This window comes from Echiichthys vipera, assembly GCF_963691815.1.
Source record: "Echiichthys vipera genome assembly, chromosome: 15".
In the NCBI taxonomy this organism is placed as follows: domain Eukaryota; kingdom Metazoa; phylum Chordata; class Actinopteri; order Perciformes; family Trachinidae; genus Echiichthys; species Echiichthys vipera.
Window position 1 is genome coordinate 13272823 of NC_139840.1, and position 17333 is coordinate 13290155.

Consider the following 17333-nt stretch of genomic DNA (forward strand, 5'->3'; position numbering starts at 1 on the left):
CTTTCTGCATTTTAGAGCAGAAACAAGTAGTTGATTAAATTTTTTTTTTTTAAAGAAGACATTTTTACATGGCCTGCTGTGTATTCAATACACAACCTAAAATTGAACATAAACATTTTTTTGATCTCAGATTTCAGTGTCACTTTTCAAATTTATTGCTCTACTTGACCGTTTGACATACACTGACACTCTGGAACGAACAGACACACACACACACGCACGCACACACACACACACACACACACACACACACACACACACACACACACACACACACACACACACACACACACACACACACACACACACACACACACACACACACACACACACACACACACACACACACACACACACACACACACACACACACACACACACACACACACACACACACACACACACACACACACACACACACACACACACACACACACACACACCCTGTTGGACTTCGAAGCCTTGCGACCGTCATGTCCATCTTTTCAAACACTGTCCGGACAGGAGAAAAACCTTGGCCATCAACTCTCCTCTCTGAACCTGTCCATCACTGTCACTCTGGATCAGTGGTGCAGAACTCATCCTTCGTCTCTCCCTGGTCCCCGCTGGACTGGACTCAGTCTAGCCCCTCGTATCGCTGTCAGGAGTCCCAACTGACAGCCTGCTGCTGCAGCTGATTCCAGTTTGCTGGCCCTGCTACGGGCTGATGCCAGCAATCTGTGCTTTGGCAGTGGGTGGCCGTCTGGTAAAGGAAAAGCTTTGATAGGTACAATGATTGAGTTATTCATATGGGCATCTTAACACCCCGAAAAGCACTATCATATGCGTGAAATAGCAGCATGTTGGAATGGCAGTCCCTGACTTTGACGTGAGAATGCTCAAATCCTGCAGTTCACAGGGAGAGATGGCGATGTGGGTAAAACATGCACACATGTCTCAACTGCTCAAGCAGACCGGATGTCACACCAGTCCTGCGTCAATGCATGAGCTCAGGCCTTTTCTTTCTCTCTCTGCACCACATGTGTGAATTCTATCGTGATGGCTGGGGTTTCCAGAGAAGTCTGGATCTTTCAAACAAACCACAACAGGCGGTAAACCCAGCTTCTCAACCTCCCACTGAGACAGGGACAGTCACTGGAGAAGTGAGAGTGGGGATTGGAATTTAATTACAGCCTTAAAGCCCTCAGAGTCCAATATGAGAGAGAGGGATGAGGCATAAATCTACAGGGGTGCCTTTGTTTGTACGGTGGCTACAACAAGAAAATCATTCAAAACCCACTGCGGAGACACGAATGTCTGCAGAACAGCAGTTCAAAGTTTGATGGATGAACAACTGTGCTTTCAAAGACTGACAAAGTCACTCATTCATCCCAGCTTTCTTTAATTAAAGTGTCCATTCTTGTTCTATCATGGAAAACCGCTTCAATAACAGACTTGAAGTAAAGAGACAAATATAGATTTGATACACACGCTGGCCGGTATGCCGATAAGTACATTTGACTGTATATTGAAATTATAGTGAAATCTCAGCAACTGACAAAAAAAAGAGATTTTAACATTTTTCAAGCCAAAGGACACCGGGGAGTTGACTGATTAACTATTGAGAAAGTTTACCAAACTGAAAAAAATCTGTGCCTTGCAATATATCACTATGGGAGCAGATAGTCATGGCTAAAATCAATCTGTCTTTTTCCACATTGCAGACCATAAACGCAATTCCCCTGTGTCTAAGTGAAAGAACATGGATGTTCTATTACAAGGGAACCTATGGCCTAATGATTGGATTCAAAGCTGCTTTGGCTGACACATCAAGGGAATTTTCTGGGCTGCAGATTGGCCAGACTGGCGGCGGAGCGTAGAATCTGCAGAGTGAGTTAAAAGTCACAGGCCTGCTCCCAATCCATTGTATTTCAGCCAGGGTGGGGCACCGAGGATGAAAACCAGATTGGGTGCTCCACATACTGTTCTTCATACAGCATGGAGAATAAGGCCCGAAGGACGCTTTCGGTCTCTTTTTCACTTTCTCTTCACATCTGTAACAGAAATCGAGTGAGGAAGTGTTGTTTTAGGACTTTATTGGAGACTGTTTTGATAGGTGACGGGGAACAGGGTTACATTCACTATAGTGTGGCTTGCAGTGTCGGAGAAAGGGAGAGAAATCAGGCTTGTAGCTCTGTGAGAGGCTGACAGGGGGTGGGGCACCCGCTAGTACAGAGATCCAGATGTAGGTCACTGCCAAAAAATTCCAAAATCCTGATGTTCTGGCCAACAGGGAGGCTGCAAAACCTTCTCCATGTAAATAACGTCAGCAAATCACCCCTTACAATCCTTTCCATAAAGAATCTGGAGACATTTAAGCTTAGACAACCATGAGAATACAAACCGCATGTCTTCTTCTGTTAGGGTTTCTTAAATCATCTTAGCTCTGCTTAAACAAAATATCAGGGTGCAATTTAACAGGAACACATCAGGCAATAGACATGGGGGTATGACGTTCGTAGCGCTTACATAGAAAAGAAGTTGGGATATCCAACATGTCAGCCATGATTGTTTTTGGCATCAATATCATGCTAATATACCTTTTCAATCTGACTAGGTTTGCTCAACAAATTGCTACAAAATATTGCTGTCATTTTGTTTGCCTGGACAAAAGTCTTTAGGCATCTATTGAAGGGATTGAGTAGCGTCATGCGCTGAACTTTCCACTGATATAACTGACCTTGTTCTATGTCTGAGTCTCAAGCCTCAGCATTTGAACTAAGAGGATGAGCCTGGTATGAGAAAACTAAATGGAGGCTTTGTAGCGAAGAAAGCATGTGTGAATTCTTTGTGCACAAAAAGATTTCTTCTCACAAAACGTTGTTTGAGAAATAGCCTGCAAAAAAATCAGCGCTGGCAAAATGAGTGTCTCTAGTGGGTGCATGCCGATTCCACCTGTTTTCTATTCATTTGTGTAATCGCAGCCATGCAAGTGTCATCACATTGCCTCATTTCAGTTTGAGGTTCACTCCACCAACTTTATATACATTTTTGTGACACATGCAATCTCTTTCAACAAATGTGATGACTTTTTTCTTTCCCCAGGAGCTGTGAGGTGTTTCCCACCAGATGTTTCATTCCCAGCCCACTCATGGAGACTTTTCGATTTGGAGATGTAGCTTGTATTTCGTCAAAATGTAGCTATGTGTGAGATTGTTGTGAGAAACGTGGAAATGTTCCAAACTGGGAAATTGATCCAAATAAAGGGACTTAATGGCTACTTTGGGCTGCCACCTCCTGGCTTGACATTTTCTCTTCATAAAATCACAGCCGAGTGACATCTGGACTCCTTGCAGCAAACTACTGTAATACTTCAAATGTCAGGGTGGTTTTCACTACTTATCTTGATATATTTTTGATTTTGATTTTATTTATAGATGTATTAAGCAAGTTTCTGGAAAGAATATTTCAAAATCAATATATTTTTTTTTATGTCAGTAGCACACACAAATTTCCTTCACTCCATTATATTGATGTGGTGGCAGAGATTAAAAAAAATGGCCAAAAATGAATAACATAAATACATAAATACTATTTTACAAACTACTTGAGTTAATTATGGGCAGTGAGACTTCTGGTATGTTTGTATAACATTATGGCTATGCACCGTTTCCCCCTCCGTTGAAAAAAGTACCCCATGAACTCAACTCTAAACAAAGTGTTAAGGCTGGCAGTACACATGACATGTATGTACTGTGACATGTCAACATGACTGGTTGTATTTATCCCTGCACAGGCTGCGAATGACCAGCTACGCATGACTGCTGTACCAGTCACTAAGGTTAATTAACTATCTGGAAACTGTTTCGGCCCTGCCAAGTTTGTGTCACTTCAGGTATGTCTCCATTTAATGTCTTCAGCTCTAAGTATAGGTGGCTGGCACCGGCTCAGAGTGCTTGTCCGTTGTGTGGAGTTATAATGACAGAGAATGCAGTGGGCAAAGGTTCAAAAAGTTTTCATTCACAGGTTCCCAAAAGAACTGTGTTTTGCCAAAAAATGTTACGAATCACATTAAATTATATAAATGATGATTTCCTCTGTGTTATTTTAATTTAAAATACTTATTTACATGCTTACTTACTATACTATATATTAAAAAACGAAGTTACAAAACAGAGCCAAAGCCAAGACAAACCACAGCAAGAAGAGCTAAAGCAAGAGTGCTTGGCGAAAGCTATCTGGTCAGATAGCTACAGCTCGCTAAGGCAAAATGAATCATCAGCTCTTAAATTCTATTAACTTGTTGTTATTAACTTGGTTAGTTAGTTACTTATTCTACTTGGACTGCATCCACTATGCTGTAACTATAGGATATTTTTAAGCTTTCAAATTGGGGATTGTAGCGAACAAAGTTACATTTGCTGTCACGATCCACCATTCTTTAAAAATTTGTTAGTTAATATCAATCCTTATAAATGAACACTGCACCCGTTAATGTTACCCTCACTGAGCTTCACCTGGTGATTGATGTTAGCGCCTACTAGTTTGGGTGATTGGACAAATAGCTGAGTACACTGACTATTGTAGTTTTTTGGTGGAAATTTCTTGGGCCATTGCTATCATTTTTTTCAAATTCAATCTCCTAGGAGGAAACAGCATTTAGAGCTGATATATTTTCATATCTTACTCAGTAGGAACAGTAGGACAAGCGAATATGGGTTTGGTGAGTTTTTATTGTGTTTCTATCCAGTCTGAAAGTTGAATTCAGAAGGCGTGTGTGGTTTTTTTGTGTCTCTCCTTGACAGTTTGTGAGTTTTGTTGTTTATTTATTAACACATCTTCCATGACTAACCATGAATAATATTTCATCTCTCAAAATGAAACCCATAAAGTAAGCCTACCTTTGTATTATAATTTGTAATCTGAATCTCATTCACTGTGTAGTTTTGTGTTAGTTCCGCAGTTCTTTACAGTACTTATAGTAAACGGCCAACACATGACATACTTAACCTTAGCCTCCAAAAATGGCCGACTTATTTGAGACCTCAGTGAATCTCAATGACTCTAGTTAAATTAATTTGGTTTATTTAGGCTTCAATTAAATTACCCACTTATGTAATAGTTACATTCATTGAATTAATTGTAAATATTTATAGTAGTTGGACAAACCTTTACCTAGAAAAACAATTTATATAAGCTATGAACAGTAAATATTGAAAAAAATATTTATAAGAAATAAGCTAGTTGAAATAGACAAGGCAGCTATAAAGAAACACATGTTGTTTATATCCTAATGCATTTTTTAATTATTATGTCGGTTATATGTGAACCATTAAGTACCCTAAAGCCTAGACAGAAAATGAAGCCATTACAACCAGTTTTTTTTAAGAAGCCTTAAACCTAAACCGTTAAGCCCTCTTTCTCAACTTCACTGTTTGTAGGGCAGACTAGTTCATGCAGCTCGAAGGCTTAAAAAAAAAAAAGGAGTTGGAATGTGACCAGGTAAAAAGTTGGAATATTTGTTCTGACCATGTAGAGGATACTATACATGGTCTCAAAGCAAAATAACAGACATATTAAAGTGATCTTTGGTGTCTATATTCATGCCTTGGCTTTATTTGTTTGGTGCTTTACCATAATCAAATACGAAATGTCATATTCTTTCATTGCTTGTACCTGTGATGTGTTGATCTTCTGTTGAGACAGTTATTGCAGCACAATTCATAGGGGGATATCAAAGCCTCTGTTCCCTATGTAAAATGCAGCTTCGCATCTGTAGCTCACTCAATTGCCACTTCAGAATGGATCTGGGATTTCTCCCACATAACAATGTATGAATATGTCATATTGTCAAATGTATCTGCAGATACAGTGATGCTCTGCACACATGAATTTACATAACTACATTAAATGAAGAGAAATTCATTTAAAAAATGCCTTGTGTGAGAAAAGCTTGTGATATGTGACCTGTCATCTTATCTCTCTGTGCGTTTCCGTATAGTGAATGCAATTTGAGATGCATATATGATGAGATTGCAGGATTTCATTTTTCACCTTGGTGTGAAATTATGAACTCCAAACCAGTTAGATTTTTCACATCTAACACTTGTTCTGTTTCTAACACACTGAAATGAAATAAGCAGTGTGTTCTCTGTATTTGGGGTAATATGATCTTTATAGTGAAAGATTTATTCAACCTACTGTATTTATGCACTGTAATCAGTGTTTCTGACATTTACACTGATGTCCAGAAATAACAGAGGCCACAGAGATTAAAATCAAGGAAGCAGCACATCTTTTTTGCTTTCTCTGAAATAAAAAGGGCGTGTGTGTGTGTGTGTGTGTGTGTGTGTGTGTGTGTGTGTGTGTGTGTGTGTGTGTGTGTGTATGTGCAGAACTAGAGGGGTGGGGGCAGATAAATTCTGGTACATGGGTTGAAACGGATCATTGCCAACCAGCTCAAATTGAAGACTATTTTTGCTTTGTTCACAGTGAGTGATTGCTGAGTGTGAGGCATTAGTTATGCTGACTGCAGAGCCATAAATAATATTTTACTGTGGTGGGGATGTGTGTGTCTGTTAGCATGACATCTGGGTTTTAATTCTCTGAGAAAAACCCCATATCTGCATGATCCTACTAACGCAAGCCATCTGAAGAGAATACAGATGAGATACAGTCCCTCTATTCTCCCACAGCCTCCCTCAACAACAGTGCATGGCAACATACAGTGACCTTGGCTGATTAAACATTCCTCTCTGGTCTGTATTCATAAAATCCAGCCTTCAGTATGTGTCAATACAGAGGATGCACCAAGCACCTACAAAAGGTGCTGGGCTGTGAAACGGGATTTGAAATTAAATATTTAATTCTAGAATGGTTTTTTTGCGGCTTGATGTGTGCATATGATGGTTATGCATGTGTGTGTTTGCAGATCAATATGGTTTCATTGCACGTGGCCTGTGGGATTTATTATAATCACTCATTTTTAATGAGGTAGCAAGTTGATAGGACAACAAGATCACTAAGAGTAATGTTCCACTGGGAGAGTGCAGAGACCGCCACCAGATGGTTCAGTTGGGAATGACTGGAATAACAAACAGGCTTTACAAACAGAATCATTTCACTTGCAAGGTTAGGTAGCATACATTCTGCCATTTTTACAGAAATAGACTTGAAACAGCCTATTAGACGGCCAGAGCCAAAAAAATGAAAGCAAAATGGCCAGTCCACGCCACATAATACTCAAGAGAACACGTCATGATTTATATCGCACAAGTATGAAGAGTAGCTATTGATATAACTCTTTCACATGAGAGCCACAGTGGATGACTATATTCAAGAAAATAATGTTTTTTAAGGGGTCTCTGTTGTGGACATTTTAAATGCCTGCATCATAACATTCCACTACGCTTTGCTGAAGATCTACTTTATCATGTGGGCCAGACTGATCCCTGGTTTAATTATAGCAAATTGTTGGCTCTTTGAAGCCTTCAGTTACCACATGGTGACACTGGAAATGGTCTATTTTAATACCTGTTATATTTTCACTAGTCCTTCAGCTGCCTCGAGCCCTCTGTGAGATTTGAGAGGAACAAAGGGAATATGAATTAAGTCTGTAACTGAGCTGGCCCCCTGGCATACCGAATACTGAATTCAGTGGTGCTTTATGAGCCTTTCATCTGATTCCGACCTGCTAATTCCTGGTCTTAATTACAACGGTAGCAGACAGACCTGGGCTACAAAAAGATGTTGAACACAGGGAGCAGAGCTATCGGGAGAGTTAAAAATCTGAGATGAGCTGAGAATACCACTCACACATTCTAGATGTATAAAAGAGAAAGTTGGAGTCAAAGAAGACTGAAAGATCAGAAAGTACTTCTGGAATTGGTAATGTCGTGAGCAGTGTGTGTGAGAAGCCTATGCTGACTTCTCAGCTCTGATTCTAAGCTATTTAACAACCCCATCCCCTGCTGAACACTGGTACCGAGGGCCAAAACTGTCTCTCATATCATGTCCAAGGCAAAATTTAGAGCTATTTGAAAACTGTAATAATGTGAATGAAGTTTAAATCCAGACACTGTCACATCTTATTAAAGTAGACACAGTGCATGAACTGCAGGTCTGCAGCAGCTAAATATTTAGAGCAGAGGCAGTAGTCGTTTTATTTTCTTGAAACACAACCGCAGTGTGTTGTGCTGATGCCAGATTGTCTCAGAAAACTAAGGAAGGGGATAACAGAACAATACAAAAGTTATAAACTGAACTGCCAAGAGAGTAGAAACGCTTTCGATAAGACTAATGTTAAAATTATACGAGGCCCTGCTAAAGATACAAACAGCTGGCACTACTGAGAATAAATACAGTTAGGATTTAAGTCAAAAATCTTCCCAAGATTAACCTGATAAGACTATTATCATCTATACAGTCATTTTTAATTCAACCTATCTTCTGAAACTTCTACACAAACTAGCCAACAAACCACTTAACCTGTGGCTCAGTTTAATTGAATTGTAAAATATTGCAATGCAATGAGTCACCAAGACTGAAAGCTTTTGCAAACCAAGCAATAGTGCCAAAGAAGAAAAAAAAAAACTTCAAACAGATTGATAAAACATTATCAAAATGAGAGTTCTCCCTCTGCGTGCTCATCCCTGCTCTCACAGATATTATAGGGAGTCCAAAAGCAGCTCTCTGAAGAAGTGCCAGGTTGGGTGTTTGATCTTGGTCGTAATGCTTACGATTGCGATGCTTTTAATTGATACAGGTTTGTCCCCGTCCCGCTGCAGGTCCAGGTGCAACATCTGATCCATGCTCCCTGAGGTAACCCGGTCCGGTCTACAGCAAAGTCTGTACATTAGCAGAGTCACAGATTCTTAGATTAATCCATATGTTTTTTCATGGTTTCTATGGAGCCACTGTTTAATGTCAGTTCAATTTGAAAGTTCTTTGCAGAGATTTTAAACTTGCCTCATATATTCAAGATATTACAGCACATTTTGTTTTGTTGATGTTATTCATGAATTATTGAGCTAATAGTAACATTGCGTAATGACAACTGAAAAGATGACTTGGAAATGCACTTGAGGTGGTGCATTCAACTGCTAGTGGGAATTTCTGATTCAAAGCCGGAAGATAAACATTTTGCATACATAAACACAGTCCTGTCATTTCCCATGTACAAGTCCTCATTAATTGAGTTGCAATTCCCGGTTGCTGTGGCTACCCACTGATATCCTACTCATTACTTAGACAAACTCAAATGCAGAAGACAAATTGCCCTATGGGGATGGGGATGAAGTGCAACTTAATCTTAGCTTTTTTCCATTCAACTGTCAAGTGAATTTTAAATTTACTTTCTGAAATGTAGTGACGGTTTAAAGCTTGAAATAAAGGGACGGAAAACTGAGCAAAACAATGCTTGGGTTTGAAGAGTTAAAGCTAAGTGATTTATGAACACCGTGGGGCCGAAGGACTCCAACGCAAGTACAGCCCTGAGATTATACTTCATGGTAAAATAGGGAGGAGCAGTAATATCCAGTTGAAGTTCCTCGAGACCTGACGAAAGTGAGTTCAGTATTTAATCACCTTTTTCGCCAATAACGATATATATCATTATGTTGCAAGTTTTCTGGTAATTTCATAAATTAAAAGTCTACATGAAATAATCACATGGTTATATTTTTGTATACTTCTGTGTGAATTAAATACTTGACAAATAAAGTAGTAGAGTATTTTCTCATTTTAATAAGTAATTTAGTCCAAAATGAAAAGTTTCAAGTGAAATCATAAAGATGTCTTCCAGCTACACACTGACTCTGTTTGCATGCATGCTCATAAAATGGTTTATATCATTCAGAGGGGTTGATGAGAGCAGTGAGATAGAATAGAATAGAATAGAAATACTTTATTGATCCCAAGCTGGGAAATTGCAGCCAACCATACATTAATGCTTTGGACTGGAAAACCAAAACAATAAACTAATACAAATGTCTACATTAAGCTACGAGCTGTAGGATCCCATTCCTAGAGATTCAATACAAAAAATATCAGGTTTAAAGTAACTTTAATTCATTTCTCTGTGAATGTGAATTTGGCATTGTAGAAAGTTGCTGTTAAGAAGCTGACTTCTGAGAAAGTCTTGACTTCCCATCAGCACTTGAAAATGTTTTTCAAGTGCATTACAAAGCAACTACTAACTTAACCTTGACTGTATAACGACGACTACACATCCATTATCATGGATTATCTTTTTGAAGCAAGTCTCTGATATTGATTTCCATACCGCACAGAAATAAACTCAAACCAGTAGCTGTCTGGGAGGTAGAGGAAATACATTCATCAATCTTAAAACATGTGTGCCCTAGTCAAGGGGGTCAACGGTCAAAGGCTGAAAAGTCAAGGAGGCTTGACTTCTGAGATGTATGGGGCGATGTCATTTGATTTCTACAGCCCGCGTTATAATCTATGTGAGAAAGTGGGACAAAACTTTGACTCCGCTTTGGCCGTGCAGTGCGGGAGCCCTGTGGTTACACCCTTTCATGTAAAAACCATACATGAGTCATGACAAGTCGTTTGTCATGACGATCTTATATAGCCTAAACCCAGCGCCATAAATGATTATGACCAGTGTCATGTCTTATCAGCACTGGCATTACACAGGCTTTACAGAACGACCGCTCAGGTTTAATATTATCATAGGTCATTTACTGTGCTGTTTACATTGCTTTGAAGGATTTATGTCCAGCCTACTCACTGTCCAGTATTCATGCAAAAAGGGGCTTATGTCGATCCCAGAAGTGGAAAGATTGGGGATGGAAACAGTTGAGTTGAGGGTAACACTCTTGCTCAGTCCGGGCGGGGTAGGCAGACATTTAAAAGAGCTTACTGCTGTAGCTTTCACTCTGGCTTTGATTGTCTTTGCTTTGATCTGGTTTGGGGCGGCCATGTTGTGCAGTGTTATCCTCCCATAATCTCTGCCATCTCTGAAACACTGCAGTGGAAAAGACACTGGGTCTCTGTGTTGCCCTGGCCAATATTTTCACCCCTCACAGAAAACATGAACCACCTTATCTATGTAGAAAAACTGGATAGAAATCTTTTAAGGGAACTCTGGATACATGAAAAAAGCAAACAAAAGCCCACATGATTTAGTCTGTCGAGGAAGAAAATAACACAATTATCAAAAATGGAATAAGACGACCTGGGCCCAAACTGGATGCAAGAACAGCTTTTACGTCTTTCCCAACTTTTTTGCATGAAAGGAAGGACATTATTAAAGGAAAAGTCAGAGTCAGGAGAACTGCAAATGCCAAAAAGGACCAACACCTTTCTAAAAGCGCAGTATCATTAAAGGTTTCTAAAATGTTGACTTGATTATTAGGCGGATTGCCGGCAGCAGTCATTTTAAGATTGTTTGTGATTTGCTCTTAGTGATTTAGGAGTCCTCTTTCCTACTTCTAACTTTTCACAGGTTTAGGGGCTGTTTCAGCGCTAAAACCTGTGAAATATTTAGGAGTCCTCAAATGAGGACTGACGTACCCATTTTGTTTTAAGAGTCACTCCTAAATCAGCAAGTTGAGAGCTACTTTTAGCCTTAAGCTGTTTTGTGAATATAGACCCTGGACCCCTTTCTTGCAACACTTTGCACTTAAGACTCCTCATGCCCTGTTTTGTTAATGAATCAGCTTTCCACTTAATCAAATGCAAAGTTACATTCCCTTCAGCAAAGCTGTTGTGTGCTGTTTTCTAGGTAGAGAAGCTGTTGTGTGCTGTTTTCTAGGGAGGGATGCATTTCCAAGCACTAGCACTAAAGCATAACTTCAAAGGGATATTGTGCATCTATCCCAAATTAGCCGCCTGAGCAATTGTCTGAGCACTTTGAGACCATCCTCTGTTGGTAAGAAGAATACATTATCTTGTGGTTGTGAAACGACAAGCATTAATGTTATAGTGCACCACTGAGCCTGCCAAAGGACAAAAAACTTGGATATCCCCTGCATGAAGCCACAAAGTGGACCTGGTACAGTGAATAGAGACAAGCCCTTATGGTTTTCAGATCAACATTCCCAGACGGACTTGCTGCATATATATATGATACCTCTTGATGACCAGAGCTCACCCTGCACTGCCACAGTAAGGGGGCACAAAGCTGGAAATACAAGCATCAATACTTGATGGCTAGAAAAGAAAAATAGGGAGTGAGGATAAGGCATGTCCTGCATACTCAGAGCTCATGTCTCTGCCTCCTTTTTTGAGGATTTAAATAAAACCGATAAAACAAGTAAGTTACAAAATCAGACTTTAGGCCTTTGCTACGGGTCATTTGAGCGTCTTGTCCAGGATCCAATGTACATATTCAACAGAAATATATTCACAGGCAGAGCTGTCATGCATGTTGACACACACTTGGAAGAACTTCTGCTGTTTGCACATGATTTATATCACCTGCTTGTCATTAAAACCATGAGCATTTGTATGAGCTACAACAAAGACGGGGGCCTACATCATGCTGAAATATCTGATCGGTCTGCAGCTGAGGACAATACAACATAGTCCTTAGCTCTTAATTACATAAACAAATGCATGATTAAAAGTTGTGCTGAAGCTCTACGCCAGCTGTTTGAGGCAGGCTGACACAGCTGTATACATGTGTCTTTGCACACTAAATCAAATGTCCCATTGTGCTCATCTGGAGTGAATTAGGCTGTTGGAGGGTGGAAGGGGGGGAGAGACTAGCGGCTTTGATATACAGAGGAGGAAATGGGTAATGTCCTGGAACCACATGCAACATCCTAATAGGAGCTTGTGACTGATAAGAAGGAGATAACCAGCTCATCCCTGCCTGTCCACAAGCCATAACCTTTCCGTCTTTAACTCACAAACTTGAAATAATGCTGATTTTAACACCTTAAGACATTGTTTCCTCTCCCTTCTTTTTTAAATTGGCAAAGCCTTAATGAATCATTTAGCATTAAACGTCTTATACAGACAGTGCCAGCCCAGTGCCGGTAATTGCACTCTCCAGGTCTCGGTAGTCTTAAAATGATAGAAATAACCTTGCCGTTGCAGTGTTGTTGGTTTGAATCCCAGCAAGAGGAAGGGAATTTAGGGATCCAGTGACAACCAGGAGCTGGAGAGCTGCAAATATCACACACCCCACTCCCTATAAATTCACTTGATGTGCTGTGGAGGAAGGCACTCAAACCCCAACCACTGGAGTGGAGTTGGTCTGAAGCCAACAGAGGAAATCTGTGGTTGTACAAGGCTGCTCCTGTGTGAATGTGTAGCAGGGTGTGTCTGAAATGCAGCCACTCTACTCAATATTTCAATTGCCTGGAAAAATAAAGGCTGGAAATAGTGTTTAGGTTATATGTTTTACACCATCTTTTTAAACAAACAGACCTATGTTTTGTCACAGCAATCATTATCATTCGTGTTGTTAAAACTAATGAACATGTCAGGCTGAAATAAGGCAGCCTAGGGTATAGTTACAGCCCGAAACAGAGCGAATCTAAAAACAGTAAAGATATGGCTTTTCATTCATTCATTTAAGGGCATAAATCATTCCCTTTGAAGCACGGCCGAGCCTGCTCGCAAGGAACATAAGAAAGCCAATATGGAGAGCAGCTGGTCAGTTGGGATGAACATGACATGCTGTTTGTTTGAGAAGAAAATAGAAAGAAAGACGAAATGAGGAGATAAAAGAGTGAAAACAGATGAGCGTCACATTCAATAGGCAAAATATCCCGTCACAGGCTAGCACGCATTTCTGTGAGAAACAACATGAAGCACTATACTTTCTTTGATGAGTGAAACGCTCAGAAAACAATGGACCCACACTTTTTTTTTACCCTCAGACATACCACTGCTCTAACAGGACACGCTGTGCTATCGGGCTGCAGACACATTTTCGTCACAAAAAGTTGCTTACAAGAGAAAGTCCTGTTTGTTAATCTAAATCTCTAATTCACACAGTAGACAACCAGCAGACTCGCATCAGACACATGTAATATAATTAGGTACGCTGAGCAGAGAACGGAACACTGACCACAATTATCTTAAATCAAGTCCCTGTGACTGTGGTCAAAGGGAAACCATCACTGCACACAGAACTGGCACAGGTTATGAAGCAGAGATCTGCTGCCCTCCTGTGTACGGAAGTATAATTTCAACACAACTTGGAAAAGATTTTATATCCAGTGGCAGAGGAAGTATTCAGATCGTTTACTAAGTAAAATTACCACACCGTATTAAAAGTATTCCATAAACTCTTGCATCAAACACTAAAGATGTATCAAAAGTCCCCCCCCCCATGTTATAGTACTAAATATCATGGAATTATTTGATGCATTCATGTGTAAACAGAATGTTACTTTAGCTGGTTGAGTGGGAATATTAATATAATCTGTAACAACATATCATATTTATAAGTTAATTTAATGTATTGTGCATGAAATTGAAAAGGAACTAATGACAATAGCTGTTAGTGCAGTTAAAAGTACAATAATTCCCCTGAATTATAGTGGAGTAGAAGTATAAAGTTGCATTAAATGTTAGATCCCTGCCTTTTCAACATAATTCCATTGCTAGGCAACAGCCTTGGCCCTTGTTAACTTCCTGTCAGTTTATATCATTCACATGAACTGCAACAGGAAATAAACTAGGGCACATTTAGAATGTTTATGTTCACATCTTTGAAAAAGGTCTACTGTATATGGTAATGTTGCTAAACAAGATGACTCTGTTGTGACACTTCTTCCCCAGCTCAGCACTGTTTAACATTACTTTTGTTACTATAACTTTCAAAACTTAAACATTCCTTATTATTAGTTTCATACTTTTTAGGGTAATGTTAGTTAACACGTTCATTTAAACATTAGTGCAGCTCATCATTTTAACATAGCTCTTGTGCATTACATAATCGAATAACGAATCGCGAGTACTTCAGATAAAGTACAGTAGGCCCAAATGTCCTATTCTAAATGTACTAGAGGTCGAAATACACAACATTAATTACATATGATGACAATAGGGGATACAGGTGGTTAAAGAAAATATATCACACTCAGTTTGTCTTGTGGGACATCATTTAAAAAAATTGAAACATCTATCTATATAAAAATCTATAGAACTGGAACGCTTAATAAATTAGATGATTGACAGACAACTACCGCAACTGTTTTGATAATCAATTAATCAGTTATAAATACCAAGCTTTCTCAGGTTTGATGTCCTTAAATATGAATATTTTCTCCTGTTTTGTATCATTGTAAACTGAATATCTTTACGTTTTTGCTTGCTGGTCCTTGGACTCTAGGAACTTTTAATTGAGCGTCCTTTAGTTGGTGCCCTAAAAAGTAACAGTGTAATTACTAAAGCACAAAGATCAGGCTATTCAGTGAGCCTGCAATCAAACAGGAAACACCAGTCATCGACTTTATCAAAATATGACAGCTGGCTGAGTGTGTCAGCGAAGGAGGGAACCTCCCATCCCACATGCTGATGATAATGAGACCCATGCTATCTGCATAGGGCTGAGCAGCGAGTTCTGCCATCACAACCACCACAAACTCTGTCTCTCCTGTACACTTAAACTTATCCTCGGTTATCCAATCATTTCTAAACTTGCCGGTGGTCCTAACGACACTTGGCTGATGGGACAGTGAGCTACAGTGGTCAATGAAAGTATTCAGGGGCTGGTTTTGCAAAGATAGACATTGACTTTGGCATAAATTTAACTGCTAATTAGACTTTTTGCTAGTTTAGATAGACTTCTACATTTATCCGAATAACGTGGCTTTTAGGCCACAGTTAGTCTGGGGGCAGGGTGGCTAACTTCATGTCCAGACTAATCTAGCAGCTCAATTACTGTAACACTGGTCCAACACTAAAGACTCGTCTAAAATATCTGTGAAACCGGCCCCAAATTGGAGTCCAGTCCACCAAATGTAATAGGCACAATTCATAATTCATTCAGTTTGGTCATTTGACCGTATTTTATTCTTCTACTTGCAGTTCAGATGTTAAATGACATTTTGAATGCAGGACCTTCCCTTGTTAATTAGTATTTTTTTCATTGTCTTATTGTTACTACTTTTACTTCAGTAATCTGAAGACTTGTGATTTGTAATTTGGGGCTATTTAAATCAACCTGATTTGACTTCTTCCATCTTTTTGGCCCAGTATTTCATTTTGTCACGATTTATTATTTACTTTTTATAAATTCAATTTAAATCATCTATTTCTATTTCTCTGCCATGGCCTTCTTGCTTGTACATAAACTTGTAACTCTGTAATGCACAGAATCAAAGTTAATGTGCTGCTAATAAAAAAGTGCAATTTTCCTTGGTTAAAAGTGTATGGAACACTTAAAAATGACATACCTGCTACAAACTACAATGTGAGATCGTAGTGGCTGTGGAGGAATGCAACTAAAGTAGTACATTTGCTCAAGTAGCCTCCTACTTAGGAACAATTTTGATGCATTTGCACTTTTGAATATTTCCATATTATGCTTCTTCATACAACAGTACATGCAGTATACTCCAATACATTTAGAGGCAAATACAGGTATATACATTTATTTAATAGCTTTTGAAGATTTAATTATTAATACAGAATATAAATCAACTAATAAATTATGATGTATTAGATTAAGCTACCCAATAGGCTTTATAAAGAGGGCCTAATTAAAATAAGCTCCACCTTTACCAGCTGCAACATTGAAGTGGTTTCCACATTAATGCATCTCTAATTATAATATTGTGATATAATACAGTATATGTGATTCTGGACCATTCTGCATATGAACTCAAACTTTTGGTATTTTGGTAAATTTTGAATACTTCTGTAGCCTATTTTTACTTGAGTTACATTTTGAATTCATGACTTTTACTTGTAAACAGAGTATTTCTACAATGTCTTTGAGTCTGATAAAAACAACACAAAAGTTGCAATTGTAGCCATGTACAACTGGATTGGTAACAAAATACAAATCAAACAAAGAAGACGCATTTCTACACGCCTAAGTTATATTTACCCTCTAGCAGAAGTGCTGCTTGCCATCAGGCAAGGCAGGCAACTGCTTGGGGCCCCAGATCAGTAGGGGGGCTGACAAACTTTAAACTACAGAAGTAACAATGCACAATGTCTGCAATGACAGTAGGAGGCTTGACCTCCTAAAGGGGGCCCTACCCAAATTTGAAACAAGAATAATGTTTACATTTTGCAATTTTTTGTTGTTGTTAGATTATTTATGACATTATGGTGGTGAACGCTTGTTCGAGGGCCCCCCTGAGAATCTTTTTGCCTTGGGCCCCAACAGACTCTAGAATCGCCTCTGCCCTCTAGTAAAG